Genomic DNA, 16,660 nt, shown 5'->3' on the forward strand with positions numbered 1-16,660 from the left:
TTCAAAAACCTAAGACAGACTTAAATAAAAAGTTACAGAGGCAGGTATGATGCCTAATAAAGACATTCTGCTCATACATACTAATGTGACAAGGGGCACAACATTATAGTTGCATCTGTCCATAGTGTGAGGAGCAGCATCCATAGCAGGGCATCTGTGTGGAGGCATGAGGGAGACAGTGGTATTGGTGAGGAGGGAAGGAAGTGGGTGTGGAGACAGGAGTGCATTTCCCTTCCCTTGGGTGCCTGGTTCAGCCTTTTGCTGCACCACAGGTCAGCCTCAACAGTCTGAACAGTAATGCCAGCAGCTGCAACAGCAGGGTGTCCCACTGATGAAACAGCCCAGCCTAAGAGTAAGCACACACATAAAGCGATCTTTCCAACACACAGCATGAGCGACACTAGGCAAGATGAGTTTGCTTGTGAAACAATATAAAGCTTGCATTTTGATGGTCCTTTGTACATGACTCTTAGCTTTTCGGTGTTCGTTAATGCATAACTGATTCTGGAGTGGCCACAGATTTGTCAGAATACTAGGAATACATGAAATTTAAACAGTGCAGCCCACAAAGAGATTGCCTCTTAGAGAGAAACCACCACTTATATCCATAGCTTCAATGATTCAGTTGCCAAAATGCTACCTTTTTAATACCAGGCCAGGGTATTCCAGGCAGGCTTTAGGAGTTCCTTCTGTCATGGGGGAGCTAGGTAGCACGAAACAGTGGACTCCTGTACAAGCAGCCCAAGGGAAGTGAGATATAGTTAAAGCTTCCTTCACTCTGCAACTAAACCTGGCAAGCTCCTGTGCTGTACCTATGAAAAAGCGTGCTAATTGACTCAAAGGGGAAAACAATCCCTTTGTAAATGTCCTTAAGTACACCCCTGTGGATTTCTGGAAGGTTATTATTGCAGCCCAAAACAGATTCCTGACAAGCAGGAAAGACCATATTAGAAAGGTTGCCCTGGTTTATGCCTGTGTGTTGAGGCACTGAGAAATTTAGTTCTTGGAGGATTTATTCAGGCTAATACCACTACTTTACAAGGCTGATGTGCATTATCGATTAATGGAATTATGGAAATTAATGGAAGGAACATTGCTATTTACATTCAAAATATGATTTAATTATGGCAGCAATCCAACATTATCTTTTTTGTCATAAACAATAAGTAGTGATTGAATATGTCCACACATTGTCTGTCTTTCTTACACGCACAAAAAATAATTTGACTGGTTGTCTAATTAAGTAACATTCATTCATCAATTGATTGCATCTTAGTGATGCATTCCAATTGCCCCCTCATTTCAGACCTCAGGGAGAACAATAATGTTTGACGAAATTAAATGTTCACTGTTTAATTTACAGTTTTATCAAATGTATAAAATATGAACAAAATTTCATATGCACATTTTCACTGTATGCAGTCTATTTGCAAAGCCATAATTACAAAGCTGTTGATAGGTGTGGTCACCTCTGTGGATGACTTACTCAACCTTTTCATGTATGTAAGGTTTGTGGTGGGAAAACAGACTTATGTGTTATGTCAGAATGTTTGCATCTGGGAAAGTAATGAGGCACCCTCATTTCAAGCAGAACACCCTCACTTTGGGTGAACGTACAACTCCCACATATGAGCTTAAGCTACCCATGTCTGAATTTGCTTAGTGGTAATAGAAGCACGTTACTGTAAATGAGGTCTACGTGCATATATCTTGAGCCTGAATTGGTCCCTAAGTGACTGATTAAATTTATTTACAGAAGCAGGAATATGTGTTCTGCTTTTGCAAAGGGCTTGTACTCCACTTTTGTAAGATCTTGCAGGTCACAGACTCACAGATTGCAGTTGCAAACCTAATAACATCAGCCCTCATTCCCCATGTGATTTGTCATTTTATCATTTTAGGAAAGATTTTTATCATTTTGTTCCCATCTAGGTAAGATATTGTTTTGGGGGCTGGACAGGGTAGCTGGAGGGTCTTATAATGCTGAGTGGATGAAACATCAACAAACACCTGAAATGCATTGTCACCTATCCTCTACTTGCCTACAGTGTCTGTATTCAAAGTGCAAAGGATGAAGAAAATTCAGATTGAAACTTTGCACACAGTTATTTATGTTTGTCAGAGATTTCAAAGTTTTGTCCAAATTTGTCCAAACTGATGCAAAGTCACACATCCCATTCTATGCCTATCTATCTTGAGAAAAATAAACATATTCTTTTAATCAGCAGCCCTCCCATTCACCATATTAAAACATTTTAATCACTTTCAATATAACAGCTATTCTGTCTAACAATTTTGAACATATACATTGAGACGGTGCTCATTGAAAGGGTGTGACTGAAATACATAGTTATCTCTCCTAAATGATAAAGTTCATTCAGAAAAAGCCAGAGTAAAGGAACTCTTGCCACCCTCCATACTTTTATACTTCTTGTTTGCAGGACTTACATGCACGCAGTCAAGCAGGCTAGACCTGGTCTGTAATTTTTCATTTTTAACAGAAGCTGCAGATTTATTTCAGATGTTTAAATGTGGGCTAGGATGAGTATGTGACTATGAAGTCATTTTAACCACATTGCATCCACTTTTTAGAGGGCCTTAAAATTAAACATCTCCATAGTTAATTTAAGTAAGTCAAATAAATGATTCCTCTCCCTGATTAATGACTTTATGGTATTTATTCATAATTTGTACTTTTACTTGTAATGGTTGTGTTAATTATCTGCATTTTGTGGGCCGATGTGGAAAACTATAGGCAGTGATCCGAATCCAGAACTGACTGTGGTACACCATCATAAAGGGAAAGGATGACCTAATGACAGGAGCACGGATAGTAGGATAATTAGTGACCACTAAAATGAATAATTTTCTTTTTAATGGTTCAAAATAAACCACAACGAAGATATCCCAGCATTCTTACATCCCTGAACTGAAATACTCATGAGCAATACATGGGAATATACATGGTAAATCAATGACTGTCTCAACAAAAGGACACAACAACAGGAGCAAGGATTCATATGATTTACTAGATGGCAACAGTTCATACATACACCACCACCTATTACATTTGACCTTTTCTGAAAAGTAGTTAGTATAGGTAGCAGACGGTAAACAGGTAGTAGTAAAAATGTAACAAAGTACCACATCAGCAGCTGAACATCACTGTACAAAGTTACTTTAACATTGATAACTTAACGTCAAATACAGCGTAGGCAGTGACTGTCCAAAGCTGCATGAAACCAAATGTCAGTTTTATTACCTGTTTATTACCTGCTTACTATCTTGAAAAAGATAAAGACAATCATATAAAGATGTGCATAAAGATGGAAGTCTTTACTAATAGAACAAAGAGGCCCTTCAAACAGTGTGACAGATTCTGGCAATAAGTTCATGCACTTTACCACAGATAAGCTAACAAATGATTATGGCAGTTCATTGAAAATGCTGGCATACTGGATTGAAACCTAATGTTGCAGATTTTTCTACATAAAAACATTAGGTATTCTCTTGCATATATCCTCATCCCATGTGGTTTACATTCATGTTATTTTAATTCTCTATTTATCATATGTACAGAAGGTAAGCTGTACAATTAATATGAGTATAGAGAATGAATCTAAGAGTTAGAAATAAATATTATTTACTCAATTTTCCCTTGAGAGGGTAGTTAAAAACTTCTAAATATTCTTGTCTATGAATGTGTCCTGTTTTATACTTAAACTTTACACACCCATTAGAAATCACAACCAATTGTATTGCAAGTGAATCTGACATACACGATGAACAAGCTACTGCAGAGGCTGTGAGGTTGGGACTAAAATCTGGGTCTAGTATGTGTCACCATTTCAAGACTCAGTAATGATTTCAGAGCATACAGTGTTGCCCATTAGCTAGAAATGGTGTCTTATACAAAGGCAGCACTTAACATAATTGGAAGGCAAACGGAGTCATAAATCATTACAAACCTTTAGCTTGGTTATCAACATCTTTTACCATTGTATCCCTGTCCTTTGCTGCTTTAATGTGGTTAATCAGGATACCACTTACAGAAAACAGCTGTTCCTTGTTGGAAATTACATATTGTTATTATTATTGAATCTTTATGTGTCATTAGCCAATGGTCCTATCTCATGACTAGTGAAACCAAACACTGGATAGGTATTGGCAACAACCTCAGGTGAGCTTGAAATCCACTTGAAGCTTGAAGATGCTCAGAATGAATTCTGTCAAAAATTTCTCTACTGGTAGGTACCTGACACATTACATGACATTACAAGGTTAACCTATGATTCCAGCATGTAAAAATCAAATATCAGTTGGGATGTGTGTAACCTCTGTAATTTACCCATGTTAAATTATACCTCTATTTTGCATTGATAAGAGTCAGAGTCTTATTTTTAAATGACTCAAGACCATCTTTCTTTCTGAAATGGATAAAGAAATAAAAAAAAAAAACTCATTATGGCCAGAGGCACATAGCAATTAGCCAGTTAAGCTCAGCCCAGTTGAGAAGGGGAGCAAAAATTGCTGTGATCAAATCAGAAAAACAGCAAAATCAGCACAGAAATTTCAGTTGCATTTGTGTTTCGATGCAGCCCTGGTTGATTTTAGTAAGTGATTTCAATTACTGAGATGGTGAACCAGTACCCGTGATTCATGGTGAGGAGTTACTGAAAGTGCAACCCACGTGGAGGAACACCAACCCCTGTTCAAAACTCTTCAAAGAGATAAGAGAACTTAGACAGAACAAATCTTCCCAGGTGGTATGAACTGATGGTAGTACACAGACCTGAAAGACCATTGCTATTAAATTAGTAACATTATAACAAGTAATATTGCAAAGGTAGTGGCCAATGTAGCTAACTAACTTTGCATACCAGATGCATAAAGTATATGTAATGGCAGAGAAGAAAAGATTGTTTCCTCAATTTATCCAGGCTATACCACCCTCTGTTAGGGGAGTTGAGTTCCAGGTTTGTTTTTCTGTGAGGGAATGTCTCCTGTAAGTTGCACAATTCACTCAAGCAGGGGAGCCCATTGGCAGGAATAACAGTGTATTAGACTCACCGGTAATATTACAACACAGCTATGTAGCGCACAATCCTGGACGTGGCCACTGTATGGATTATCACAAGCAAGCGGACACTGAACACCAGACCTCATGAGTGCACAGAAGGACATACAAACAAATCAAAAAAGAAATCCAAATCCCAGGGCTATGGTCCAGTTGCCTACAACATAGTGATCCTTAGTAACATCAAAGGGAAGAAAGAAATCCACATGTGCGCTAAAGCAATGCATGTGCTCTCGACCAAACAGTGAGATGGCTTCAACAATTGCCATGCCAGCGCATAGAAAGCTGTTATCACCAATATCGTGGTCGATAGACCTGCAATATACTGCTGTTAATCCTTAAAAACTCAAAGCATTAAAATACATTACCTGCCCGTACCTCAGGGAAGAACATGAGTTGGGTGAAGCAATGCAGCCAGTTATAAAACAAAACTCAGGACCGCTACCTGCTTACAATAGTGTGTTACAAAACCAGTTTAAAATCAACAGATCGTAGCGGCTTCTCCCACCTTGTGGACTCCTTACAAATTTTGCCTGCTGGCCAACAATCGTCTTGACAACGGCAGTCATTTACTACTGGTCAATTAGCGTTACCCACGAATAGGAGAGAGCGAGAGAGAGCATCATAAAAAAGATAGATATCAATCAAAACATGTAATCAAGAAATATGTGTATACTACTTACCACCGTGTCTATTTTTCATACAAAGTGGGATGTAATGCCAACCCTATGTTGGAGACAATGCAGGAATTTGCTGTGATTTTAACCGGATTACTCGACAGCGCTTTGTCGCACAGAGAAACATCACCAGAATCACCGGAAAGGGTAGGTTCTGCTGTTTATTTTGATATGCGGTACGATGTGAAGCGATAGGGACTTCATGACTTATTCAACCGCGAAGCAGGCAGTGTTGGGGTCTTTACTCAAAAAAAGTAATGTATTAGACATTACCCGCTACTTTAAAAAAATGTAATACATTACTTTACTTCTTTACTCTCTCAGTACTCGTTACTTTTGCGTTACTCAGCATTGCTGAGTCAGCAACAGCCTATATCCAAACCTTAAACCTTAGGCCTACATGTGCACACATATAACAAATTCCTATTGTAATAAGGAAGACAACACAAGTCTTTCTTTTATGCTCAATCAAAAATCAAGTTTGTCTTTTTTGCATCTCAAAAGTGTTGCTTGCGAGTCAAAAAGTTTTACAAATCAAAAAGTTTTGCGAGTCAAAAAGTTTAACGAATCAAAAAGTTTTGATTGCAAGTTGAACTGGACGTAATGGGGGGAATCTACGTTGATGGATGAGAGAAGAGTTTCTATTCGTAGGTTTGACTTGGAACGACAGCATGGCTACACCCATAGATATAGAAACGTAGATACCTCATTGGCCGCTGTTGTATGTCGCTGCTATGCGTCTGTGTGGTTGCCATATATGCGGTCAAGATCCACTTGTAAGTTCCCTCATCCATCAGCGTAGATCCCGCCCATTATGTCCAGTTCAACTTGAAGGCAAAACTTTTCTGATTCGTAAAACCTTTTGACTCGCAAGCAAAATTTGCTCTCAAAACTCTTTTATGCTTGCATTAAAAAGACACAAAAATAACTTCATATATGTGTTCCATATTTATGCAGTACAAGTTCATGGGTAATTCAAATAAGAGTAATGGGTGTGGAGATGGACACAGAGCTGTATGCAGATTGTAACTATGATTAAATTTGATGTAAATTCAAAATTATTTTTCTCGCCAACACCTCGTCGCATAGACAAGCAACTGGCATTGTTAGCGATGAATACTTCGTGAGCAATTCAACTGAGAAGAAGGGATGTGAATTTGGACGCAGGTTGCGTCTGTCGGGCTTTAAGGGTTAAAAGACATTTTTAGTGACAATTGCAAGTGACAAATAATTTTTCAAAGATTTTTCCAGAGACCCCCCAAAAGTTTGCTGGCTTTCAGGGGGTTTCAAGTGTCAATCAAGGGACCCCCGAGACCCCCCATATTTCGCACCCTGGATCCAAGGTCTCTCACACAGACTGCCCAAATTAGAAAATAAATGTTGGCAATATCAGCGTCCTTACCTGCCAGTGCTCATATAGTGAAAAATACAGATATCGGCCTGGCCTAGCAAATATAATACTTAAGTGATACAATATTATTACTGTATTGTGTACTGTATAGTGGCATTCTGTGGTCATTTTTGACACAATTTATATACAGTGGTGTGCACTAAATCAAATGCACGGTGTTTTCTACTCTTTAGCTGCTGCTCTCAGCAGCAAACTCAGGAAGTCTGTAAAGCCTGTGGGAAGAGATAAACAAATACATTATGAATATAATTAATGTACTTACCAAACAAAAGCCTCTGAGTGCAATTGAAAAAGGGCCCACATGAAAGAAGTGTACTTTCCCGCTTTGCTCAGGCTTCATTTATTCTACCCAGACATGCTTTTCATATTGAGTGACACAGTATAAAACATTGTCATACTGACACCATACTAGAGGAAAATAATAATTTAATCTGCTGTAAGTGTCAAGTTAGGATAACTGAAGTGTAAAACAGACATTGGGTGATCCACATCACACTGCATTGTTCGCATTCTTGACTTTCCCTTTATGCTTGTGAATATAAAGCTTGTAGCAATACCAAATAGAAAGCATGGGAAATCAGTGCTTATTTTCCCAGACTTCCCATGATGCCACAAAATTCAGTCACATTACAAACGATAAAATCCCTTTGATCCTGGAAGCCTCATTTACATGAAATCATGGTGTTGGATACGTCATCATCAATACTTTAACATTATAAAAATGATTCATTTAGTTTTCTAACTAATAGCATGATTAATTCATGAAACATAATTTAAAATGCAAATCTTCTGTAACACTTTCTTTAAGACTATGATTATGAAGCATTACGCAGTTTAAATAAGGACTTCGTAATGAAACACGATGGCATTGTAATGTTTGATAATGTTGGACATAAGCATTTGTTCATATTCATAAAGTCTTTAAATAACCAACATAATACATAGTGGTTATGCTTAATGTGTTCAGTCAACCATGTATAATGCATTGTAATATAATGCATCATAAATGTCAGTCCATAGTAATGAGATATTATGACAAAACAATGAAGAATGAATATTCAATGAATATCCTCATGTCTTCCTATAAATATTCAATATTATATCAATTTAACTGCACAAATAGTGCCTATGAGATTATATAACCCCCTCATAAAATGTCTGTATGCAACACATGCTGGTTTAAGGACAAATTTCAGGGGTTTGAGATTACCATAAGTAGAAATAATGGATAATTATCTACCAAGCCAATCAGGTCTAATCAAGACAGAATAATTCCCTAGATGGCTTATGTTGAAATCAATAGGAAGCCCATTGTACTTAACTATTGAATTAAATAAGCAGAAAACTGTATACAATCAAAAATGGTAGAAGTTCCCCAGGGACATTTCGAGCATGTTTCAGAGTAGTGAAATGGATTGCTAGCTTGTTCATAGAGTACCCAACTCACAGCAGGTTGGAATAACATGATTTCCTTACCATTTCACCTATTGGAACACCGTTAGTTTGCTTACTAAATAAATCTGCAAAGTTTTCTGCAAAGATTAAGAAATCTGGTTAAACTAAACAGCTAGTAATGTATCATTGTAGGAAGAATACCTTTTCCTTGCATTACTTTGCATTATGATGGTGGTATGAATGCACTAATTGGGCTACATAATGATTTATAATCAACGTGTAAAAGAAACTTCTATCAACGTATTTTGTATTTCTAGGGAAATAAAGTAATACTGAAATGGATTTAGATAATAGGCTAGCTAGATTGTGCAATATCAGACCAAGGACAACCATGCTAGTTAGTTTTTAGTCAATAAAAGCAATTATTTGCATTTAGGAACATTCTCTTCTCTCCATAATAAATCCATTGCAGATATTTCACATGTTCTTTCAGATAATTAGGACAGAGCACTGTCCCTGTGTCTCCATAGATGAAACGGTGGTTTTATGTTCCCCAGTAAGAACAGGTTTTGTTTACTGACATTCATGTCATATTGATTTTCTATACAGCCAATGATGGGGTGGTCTTTTACCTGTCTAGGGATGAGCCTTGTGCACATTACACATGTTGATAGAGTTAATCTTACTTATTTTATATCATAAATTATGCTTAAATTATGGATCAGCTGCTGGTAGTAAAGTCTTAACATTTAACACAGTTTTACTGTGTTACTTTCTTTGTACAAAGGTATGTAAAAGGAGAAAATATGTCTGTGTATTGATTTGTCCCTGTGATGTTATCATTTGCAAACACCATCATTTAACTAACCCACCGTTACATTGTCTAATATGAGTGTAGACCAATGGGAAAAAGTCATTAGTGTTTCCAGCACTTGCTACTTTTGTTCTGTCCATTGTGACCACTTGTTAGTGGCAATATGCAAGGGACAAGCACATTCAGTCCAACAAGGATCAGGTTGGAGGGCAAAATGCAATTAATACCGGCCCCAAATAATAAAATAATAATAAATACATTCAGAGAACCTTATCTGAAAATACTGGTTTAGCCTACTGTATGACCTTCGAGGAAATGCCAATCATTGTTATTTTAGTTTATTCCTTGGTCGACACTTCAATAGTTAGAAGACAAGAATCAAAAAATGGGATTACAAGAGTGGGGATGTCATCAGTAACCCTAACCATAACCCTAAAAATACACTTTGCATTGTATTATATTGTATTTGTACTCACTCCTCATAATTTTCTCTGATAAGAGAAATGAGAGATAATAGAAATAATAATTACCAGGCATAAACAGAAGAACATAGCCCTCATATTTAAACAGATACTTGTCATATGTGATGGAACCACTTGAAGACCAGTCTGCACCATTGTCATCTTGGTATTTCTCTCTTTAAACAAACAACAACAAATTTTTCATGGATGGGAAGCTTAAACAAGGTTAGGAAAATGCCAACGATTACCTCTAAATGTTACTGATTGAATCTTCCAAGCAAACCCTGAAAAAATGTTATAAATGAACATGACACACATCATGTGTACCTTTACAAATATAATTAGATTAGATACATTAGATAGATTTTACGCTTAAAAATTGTCACGACACCCAACTATGTAATTTCATACAACCCATACACTAATCAGTGTTTTCCTTGTCATATTTATTAATAGTTTATATTTTAATGTTCCATTAGAGTATGGATTTTCTAAAAGTATATGCTGTCTTGGCTGGATCAAAATATTGGAAACTTGCTTGAAATCTTTCACTATAGTGTTCTTTAGAGGTGTATGTGCATAAGTTCTACATCACAGACAACTCAAAGAACCAGATCAGTATGCCTGTGTTTATGTGCCCTGAACAGATAAGAGAAACAAATGTGATTGAAGAATATGAGTGCGTACTCTGGGAGGCATAGCTTTATGGTGAGGGCTGAATTCTCCAGTTAACAACACTGTCAACACAGTAACAACTTCTGTCCAGTGCTGTCTCAAGATAATCTGTTTTTATCAGCAAATATCCAACAGTCAGCCTTCAGAAAGAGAACATTTCCTTTTTACCGGTTCACAGAGGAAGTTTCTGAGAAGGGTGTTTAGGTCTTCATGTCTGTATTTGTATCCATGCATGTGCTACATCCACAGTGTAACTGCTTCATTTTATCAGAAGATGTCGGTTTGCAGATCACTTACCGTAAGACCACAGCCCCTCACTTAGCCTTCTCCATTGTGCGCATGCTCATGCCACTGTAAAACCAAAGTTTTCATCATGTTTTTTGTTGTGTCTTACATCCTACAATTAAAACTAAATATTTTTTAATTGAAAATAAGTAACCGCTGCTTACCACACTTGAGTATTCCATGTTTGTATTTACGCCTATTATCACATGACTGGGAGTCATGGATCTTAGGAGAAACCTGCCAGTACAGCATCAGAATTACAAAAAATTTCCAGTGAAAAGATCATAAAAGAGGCAACACAGTGGCTTCATCTTTGTTGGTATTAAGCATAGCATCAGACTGAATAGCATGTGCCAAATTTTGTACATAATTGTTAGCTGAATCTCTCAAGAATCAAGATAAAAACCTATTACGACATGTACCTGAGTTCCATTTTTTTCCATGTGATTATGGTCATATAGGACAACAGTCCCTTTGAACAACATTTGCACACTTGAGGATAATAGACAAGTTGCTGAAAATAGACATTGACTCATAAACACTCAAATGCTCAGTTGGAATAAACTAATACACCGATGAGCCAAAACATTATGACCACCTCCCTAATATGCTGTTGGTCCTCCATGTGCCGCCAAAACTGCACCGACCCGCTGAGGCATGGACTCTACAAGGCCCCTGAAGGTGTCCTGTGGTATCTGGCACCAAAACATTAGCAGCAGATCCTTCAAGTCCGTAGGCCATCAGTTCCCCAGGTAAACGGCGCACACGTACATGGCACATCCACGTGATCTAAAAGAAAACAGGACTCATCGGACTAGGCCACCTTCTTCCACTGCTCGAAGGTTCAGTTCTGATGCTCGCGTGACTATTGTAGGTGCTTTCAGTGGTGGGCAGGGGTCATCATGGGCACTCTGACCGGTCTGCGGCTACGCAGCCCCATACACAGCAGGGTGCAATGCAGTGTGTGTTGTGTTGGATAGCCTTCGTTGCAGTTGTGCATCGATGAGCCTTGGGCGCCGAACACCCTGTCGCCGGTTTGTGGTTTGTGCCTCCTCGGACCACTGTCGGTAGGTACTCATCACTGCAGACTGGGAGCACTCCACAAGCCTTGCCGTTTCAGAGATGCTCTGACCCAGTCGTCTGGCCATAACAATTTGTCAAAGTCGCTCAGGTCTTTACTTCTGCCCATTTCTCCTGCATCCAACACGTTGACTACGAGAACTGATTGTTCGCTTACCATCTAATCTACCCAGACCTTGACATGTGTCCTTGTTTGGAGATGATCAGTGTTATTCGGTTCACCTGTAAGTAGTCATAATGTTTTGGCTCATCGTTGTATATAGACACGTTTCTATATTAGACTTTCTGTCTTCCATCTTTCTGTTCTATCTGCAAAAGGATTAATGTGGGATGTGTTGACCATCTACACCCAAGAAGGAAAAAGGAGTACAGTTAGATCTGAATGATCTCTCATAAAAATCACAAACAATTTAAATTGCTTTCAGAGGACAAACAAGAATACTCTCACAAAATAAAATTAGGTTTGTTTCAAGAAAACAGAATAGGCTTAATGCATGGAGGAGGATATGATAAATAGTATTTAGCAATTAGAGGAATGAGTAAGACCTTGCTTTAATATCAGTGGCATTGTGTGTCTTGTCCTAAAACAGGGGTGTCAAACTCAATCACTGAAGGGGCCATATTAAAAAATCACCATGAATTCATGGGCCAGACATGGCCTATAGTTTTATATTTTTTAAATACCATTCTGCTATGACCCAAACTGGCCACTGTTTGATCAAAATATGGCCAAGCATTTCAGAACTCCAACAACAACAACAACAAAATATAGGCTGGCTGTACTTTTAATATTCAAAAAAAAAAAAAACAAAAGCAAAACAATTATCACAATACATACAAATAATTGTCCAACCTCTTTAAATGTCCCTCAGGAGGTTTGTAGGTCTATTGAATCTACCAACTTCATGTCATTAATGCATTTCTCTACTTCTTGAAAAATGTCCTTTCCGGTGGTTGTATCATGCATTGACCTACCACCCAGAAGTTGGAATCCACCCCACGGATCAAAACTGACAACTGAGCCGTGTCAGTAGCATCAGTGCTCTCATCAACAGCAAGCAAATAAGCTAAAAAGTCTTTTCCTTTTTCAATGAGCTGCTTTCGTAGATTGGCTAGCTCATCCACTCGATCGGCCACTGTATTTCTGCTGACTGACATTTGCAAATGCTTACCTTTTTTCTGGGCATACTACATCGCAAACTTTAAGCATGCGTTGCTTCAGAAAATCACCATCAGTGAATGGTCAGCCTGATTTAGCTATTTCTTCCGTCATGATGAAACTGGCTTTTAGTGCAGCATCACTCTGATTTTGCCTTGGTAAACATAGTCTGCTGTGCTACACGGCCCTTTTTCAACTTTGCCACTTTCTGTAGTCTGTGCTTTCTATCCCCATGTTTGTCATGGTGTTCTTGTAATGGCGCCGAATGTTGTATTCTTTCTTTACAGCCACATCAGCTCCACAAATGAGACAGACAGATTTACCCCTATTGTAAGTAAATAGGTACTCAATCTCCCACCTGTCTTGAAAACCCCTGCCTTCACTGTCTACTTTTCTTTTTGCCATTTTTGGCTGGCTAGGTGTTTAGAGCGCGGCACGTTGCAGTGTATATTGGGGATTGTAGTGCAGCGTGTTGTGGATGATGTGCAAGCGGGCCAGAATTAGTAGGAAATCCAAATCATTGCACAGGCCGGATAGAATTGTGCGGCAGGCCTTGTCTTTGACATATGTGTCCTAAAACATTGATGGAGCTGGAGAACCGAAATGTTTTTTAAAAACGCTGCCATAACTGTTACACCAAACTCTGATATACTTCAAATCATATCTTTTTAAAAGGACAAACTCTCAATTTCAGTTGCATAGTGTCACAATAGTGTCAAAAAAAAAAATTAGGCCATTAAAAATTTGAACTGGGGATATGTTACATTTATAATACTCTATACTGACAGGTCTTCACATTGAGAAAGACACCATATATTGTCCATGGTACTTTTTTCTGATTGAAAGGAGAGTGATTTGAACTGAAGCCAAATTGTGATTTTCATGGGTTCAGTAGCTCCTGAGATCTCCTAACCATTCATTTCAGACAAAATGTAATTTCTTGGCATTTCATAATGATATGATTAACATGATATCAACTTTTTTTAGCATCCACTGGCACTTTATCACATGGTCTCAAAGCCAACCCTGAGAAATAGGACACACACAAAATATTGCAATTTAAACTAAGAACGTTCTTATTTTTTCCAAGTGAAAAATAGCAGAATTAAAGGGTTCTCAGTGGCACATCTTTAAGTCTGTGGGCGTGACTTAAAATGCACTGTGCATCACCTGGTTTGGCAGAGACACCTACAGTTTGGCTATTCTACTCCACAGAGGACAGCTGCATTTGTGATAGTCCACAGCCCAAATCGCACACATTGTCTCGGTGGCTGTCTTCTGCCAGCCCTGGCCACATTATCAGGTGAATACAGCATTGTTGGCAGCAGTCCTGTCCTCTCTTAGACTCAACAACAGTGTTACGTCAGAGCATGACCCTGGGCTAACAGTAACTTTATGTGGAGAGACTCCTGGGAATACGAGATGGCAAAGAGTTATTTCAAGGCTGCCAAAGGCCTAATCTCACACCAAGCTTCAATCAAATTCTCTTCTGGACTATGTTAAAAAAAGTTCCTAATTTAGTTCCTTGGGAAAAGGGGATTGCTGCATCAACATCAACATCAACACAAGATCCCACACTAGGCGGTCTGTTGTTTTCAAGGCTGAGAACAACATATCATTATTGCTTTTTCTGTTGGCTTTTGCTTAGTGACGATGGGAGTGAGAGTGACTTGGAAATCCAACACTCACCTCTTTGTTTGTTCAGGAAAACCAGAGCGGCACCCCACAGACTACACGGCTCCTGTGTTATCTTTCAGACTTTTTTTCTCTGCCCAAGTCACACACATACAGGTTCATGGTGTGCTGCATGTTGTAAGTGAATACTTTTAACAGGCACAGAAACTACATTCAGAATGAGAGGGAGCTTGCCACAAATAAACACAGATTGGCACAAGCAGCAGCAGCTTTAGATTCATTGCTAAATTGACCCAAGGGGGCATCAATGAGTTCAAACCAGCTTTTGTTTATCTCTCAGGGACACTTTTATGAAACAGGTCCATTGCGGGTAAGAACACAGAATGCTGGTGTCAGCACTGAGCAATGGCACATACTGTTTATTTCATGATAATGCGCATAAAATTAAACTAACAAAAAAAACCTTTCCTGCCAGTGAAATTTCACGCTCACCTGAAGTTACCAAGAACTCATTATTATCTGTGGAAATCAGCTTTCACATTTCTTTTTGAAATGTTTACCAAAATTTTGTACAAAAATTGGTATGTCTTCTGAATATTCCATTTTTGGCTGAATCTCAGTCTGCCTGAATTTGTAGAAATAATGAAAGCCATCAGACTGCATACAGATAATGTCCACCAGTGTGTTATAATCTATGATGCTGTTGCTTATGGATCTTATGGTAGAACTGCAATTGTTTCAGGAGGCCTCAACCCATGCTGGCATTTACATGCAAGTGTTTAAAATCTCTAAGATATAGGTGCTTTAGCCCCATTACAATGGTCCAAGTTGATGGAAGCAACCTTATTAAATGCAATAACGTCAGTAATTGTCTGGGATTTCAAATGTGAGCTGATACTTCGATTACTGCATCTCCTCCCTACCTCTGGGAAAAAGATTTAACATTAGGGGTTTTAATATGAGAGATTTTCACTTCCCAGGCTTCAAAGAAAAATGATCTTCAGAAAACTTGAATGTCTTTTTAAAGGTGTACTGGAAATCCTGTCAGAACAGAATATCCCCTGCATGCTGTTTAGATTAATACCAGATGGACATTTAAAGTGCTGCTAACACAGTATTTTGAAGAGATTTAGCTATTGTGTCTTTTTGCGGCTACTTGGGGGGCGGGGGAGGGGGGAACAGGTGTTTCAATGTTCCAATTTCTTAAGCAAGGACCAGGGAACAGACTTTTTAATTTCCTGGTTAGCTATCATTTTACACATTTTTCCAGGAATGTCAAAATAAGATTACTTACTTATGACAGCATAATTTCAAAGTTAAGAATTTTATTACCCTAAAGAATACAACTTGCACTTTTCTTCTTGGACAAACCAAAAGACTTGCACGCTTCATATTAGATGATCATTCAGCCTCTATCCTTATGGAGAATAAAGGACTTTTGCCTGAATATTTGTCTGTTTTTTTGTTTCATACCATACATGCTAGCTTGTACCACCAAGATATGCTGCCCTTTCAAATGGATACATCATGATTAACTTGCATGCCTATTCAGCTTGATATGACAGGGCAAAGTTCTGTACCACCAGATTGTCATCTACATTTACATACATCTCACTCTAATATGCACTCACCATGTGTAAACGAAAGGAAATAAAGAAAAAAAACTCATAGCTCAAGGCGAGTCAGTGGGATCCAGACAGCTGGATGAAGACAAGGTACATAAGGAAAAGACAGTGCAAACAGTTAATGTGCTGTGAACTCGTTCTCCAGTTAAATAGCACTTACATTACAGAAATACTTCACTGGACTGGCTGTAGTTTATGCCAGCCTTTCAAGTGATGCAATATTTCCTGATGAGACAAAAGAATCAGGATTCTTTAAAAATGTTTGAGATCAATGTGCACTGTTTCTTTATTTTTTTTACTTTATTTTGGAACTTAATTAATTTCTGTGTTTATTTATTTACCTTGCAGGGTTGAATGCATCAATCA

Source organism: Megalops cyprinoides, chromosome 2, assembly GCF_013368585.1.
Source record: "Megalops cyprinoides isolate fMegCyp1 chromosome 2, fMegCyp1.pri, whole genome shotgun sequence".
In the NCBI taxonomy this organism is placed as follows: Eukaryota; Metazoa; Chordata; class Actinopteri; order Elopiformes; family Megalopidae; genus Megalops; species Megalops cyprinoides.